Here is a 4,172-nt window from a genome sequence, read left to right on the forward strand (position 1 = left end):
CTTTGATATGATATGTTACACTGCTGATGATTAAGCTCCTAATCATCCAGCATTTCGGCGTAGTTGGATTTCGTCTATTGATCAGCTGTACTGGTCTGTTCGCGACTGAACCTTGTCTTCCGATCAGTTTTGCTGAATGTCTGGCATGTAAGACCTAGAACCCTGCAGACTGATTAAAGCCCCAAAGCTCGGAGTCTAGAGAAGTGGCTACAATGTTAGTTGCAGAACCAATCCTCTCTACTCTTCGCAATGAGCATTAGATAAACATTTTCAAATATTTTCGAAAATAAAATAAAGTACTTTTATATAAATTTTAAATTTATTTTAAGGTAAAATAATTTTAGACAGTTTTCAAATGTCCTTCTTAGAACAGCTAGCTCTGATACCAATTTATGGATCAGTTCTCATACCTGCGAAGGTGCTTCAAACACTATATTCTCCATGAACTGTAATAGCTCGTGTTCTAAGAATGTAAAAACAAATGAATTAAATCGATTTTTGTTTTAAACCAAGCGGAAAATACTCGAAGTAATCTTTCGTTAATAAAGCTGTTTGTTGGATCGAGTGCTGGGCACCAGAGGTGCTTCAAACACAATATTCTCCAAGAGCTGCCATAGCTCGTGTTCTAAGAATGTTTACACCGATGAATTAAATCGAGTTTGATAGAGTATCAAGCAGAAAAGTACTCGAAGTAATCGTTCGTTAAAAAACACTGATATTTTTTTATATATTGTGCAACTGAATAACTGAAATTGGTAGAATCATTTGTGGCACATATCAGTTCATTTATGGTGACAACTGAACTGACGGATGCTCTAACTGATCAAATCAGTTGAAAACAAAAGTTAAACAGTTAAAGAACACATGATATATTTATGGATGTTCGGAGACTTCAACTGCTCCTACGTCACTCCTTCTATCTCCTCGGGTAGGATACACTAGAAGACTTTGATTTATACAACTCTTTGTATAAACCAACCCAGCTTAGGACTTACACACTGCCTAACTGAACTCCTAGAATAGACTGAAGGCAACACCTTCCAGTCAACACTTGTTTAACGTATGTGTGTAAAAAACTACATACACAAGTTTATTTTCTTTGTGCAAGAATGTATTTTGGGTGATGGTGTGTGCGTGTATGAGAACTGATCTCTGAAAAAAAACCCGAAAGGTGTTCTCACACAATGAGGGAAATATGCTTCTAATATAAGATGATAACACGTTGAAGTGTTCTCTCAAATTTGGGCTGATTGCTTCTTTCAAGCTGATAAGCATTAAGTGTGCCCTTTCTTTATTTTGCTCACTCATTCTTTGGTCTTCACTGATCTTCAATTTATATGCAGGAAACTGATCGTACAGCAAGACTCAATTATTGTATCCATTGCATCTTGAATTTGTTCCTTGGATTTTGTGTCTTGACTTTTCCGATAGTTTTCTGGAACATTTTGGCTTTAAGCTTTGCTGCAACGTCCATTATTGTACTATCAATAGTACATATGATTTTGTTAGAGTAGGTGCACGTCGAGCCAAGTCTTGGCCGAGTGTTCACAATGAAACTCTATGTATAAGCAATCTTTATTTTAATAATATTTGAAATTATTGTTTTGGGACATCTTTATCTATATACCCATGCTAGTTGCATATATAAAGCCCTTGAATATACAAATAGTAGAAAGAATATGAGATGCTCATATGATGAGTATCATGAAACTCATATTTGGAATACTGTATATTCTAAACGGTTCCTAGTCGATTCAGCCGCCGCTAAGAAGGATATAGGCCGCTCGAGCTTGAGACTAGTATCTGCGATGTGAGTACCATGTTTCATTGGTAGGGGACATTGTGATGTCCGAGCATGCAGATAGGTGCTCCTGGTAGAGTGCACTGAACAACCCTCCATTAAAGGACTTTCCAAGTGGTTCTCACTTATCGAGTGGAAAAGTCCTAGTTTATGGTTGTACACCATTAGTCCTTATGACCCGGGACAACATTGAGACTCTATGTGCTAGAATTACACTTTGACTTGTTTACCGACTCTCATGGGGTCATCAGGTGGCAAGGTTGGGTGTTCTGTCGAAACATATAGGAGTCGATGCATTGTAGTCGGGGATTCACCGCTTACCTACGGGTATGGATATCCTATGTGTTTTTCATGTATATGTAGTTTGAAATCTCTGATCAGAGTATGGTGGTAATTATGAAAGGGGTTTCATAGATTACACCATCGATGCAACTACGACATGACACATAGTATCGATTCATTGACAACTCTCGATAAACCAATGGTTGTCGAATCGGTCGGGATATATGAGTTGAAGGGACCGTACTGTACGCTAACCATAATTGAATGGTTCTTGCAGGCACTATCATTTGATACCTAGGGAATCATGTAAGCGATGCTGCTAGGCGTTTAACATGATTGGTTGGGTACTATCAGACTTGAGTTCTGACGTTCTTATTATCAAGGAGTTGATAAATAAGAATGGAGCAATTGGGGTATGCTCATATAAGGACATGTTTAGTCCGAATCACATGGAGATGTGAACCCACGGCTAGTTGTATCAATGAACCATTGAGGGCCACACAAGTACTAGCTTTCTAGATCCCGTTGAGAAGTAAAATAGTTCAATGTGTTGAACGGCTTATAAAGGAGTTTATAAGCGTAAGGAAAATTAGAAGTATGACTTCTATAAAGGAGAAAATAGTTCAATGTGTTGAACGGCTTATAAATGAGTTTACAGGCGTAAGGAAAAATAGAAGTATGACTTCTATGAGAGAAATATAAATTTTATTTTTGGAAGTGTTCCTAAATTAAAAGTTTGGCCAAGTGAATAATGTATTTGAAAATTGTGATTTTCATAAACATTATTATGGACTAAATTAAATTAATTCAAGTGTTGAATTAATTATACACTAGTGGACCTAGTAGAGTCCAAATAATTAAATTAATTCAAGTGTTGGATTAATTAAATCATATTGAGTCTTGTAGAGCTCAATTAAAATAATTATTTAACTAGTGGGACTTGGGTAAATTCAAGTAATGTTTAATTAGTCTCAAATATGTTTGAGATAATTAAAATTAAGTCCATGGATTTTTAATTGTTAAAAATCAAATAACAAAGCATGCTTGGGAGGTGGAAGGTTGTGGATTACTTTTTATTAAAATAATACAAGGCATGCACCTTTTGATTTTTGCTTTTCTCACAACCAAGACAAGAAAATTAAATTATTCTCCCCTCCACCAAAAAGATGCAATGGCCGAAAATTTGCTCTTGTTCTCTCCAAGTTTTTCCTCTCATTTTCTTCTTCAAGTGTTGAGGAAAGAAAATTCTTCTCATTGAAAAATCCTCTTAGTTTTCTAGTGCAAATTAAGAGGGGATCTACCTAGTTGGTGGTGGGCTTAATAGTTGAGCAAGGAGTGCTCAAAGGAAGCTTGAAGATAGTTTCTACCATTGAAGAGCTAAGGTGTTTACACCTTAGTTGGAGCCATACATCAATCCTTGTGATTGATAGGTACATTTCTTAACACACTATGAATGTCATTTTGTGTTTATTGTATTTGCTACACAAGAATGTTGCTGGCCGAAAATTTTATGCTAAAATCAAAATTTTTGTGCTTCCGTTGCGTTTCCGGTCACCGTAACCGATCCCTTTTCAGATTTGTATTTTTGTGCGTAGCTGGAATCCACTTAGATAAGCTTGTCTTGATCTGCAACTGATTGATTCCTAACTGGTCATTTGAACTGATTCTTCAGTTGGGCTGGTTAAATCAGTTGAACTGATTTCACTCTTTCAGTCGAACTAGTCAGCTGGGCTCTTCATCAGTTGAGCTCTTCATCAGCTGACCGGGCTTCTGAAGTTCTCCTGCTGAACCACCTATCATCTGGACAATCAGTTGAACTGTTATCTGATATATCTGTTGAGCTAATCAAGTTTAGGCAATCAGCTGGCACTTTCAATTGCGTTTCGATAACTTCAGTTTTGGCTCAATTAACTGATCAGTTCGAAGACTTATCAGTTCCATTTCCTGCGCACTACAGTAAATCATTCGAAACAAAATAAAAAGTTTTGTTAACATCAAAATCAAGATTGCGAACATGAAATGTTCCAACACTGTTGTATTTGAAAGCCTTTTAACGTGTGTAAACTGAATAACTGAGAAGAAGGGGATC

The sequence above is a fragment of the Primulina huaijiensis genome, chromosome 3 (genome assembly GCF_012295235.1).
Source record: "Primulina huaijiensis isolate GDHJ02 chromosome 3, ASM1229523v2, whole genome shotgun sequence".
NCBI classification, from domain to species: domain Eukaryota; kingdom Viridiplantae; phylum Streptophyta; class Magnoliopsida; order Lamiales; family Gesneriaceae; genus Primulina; species Primulina huaijiensis.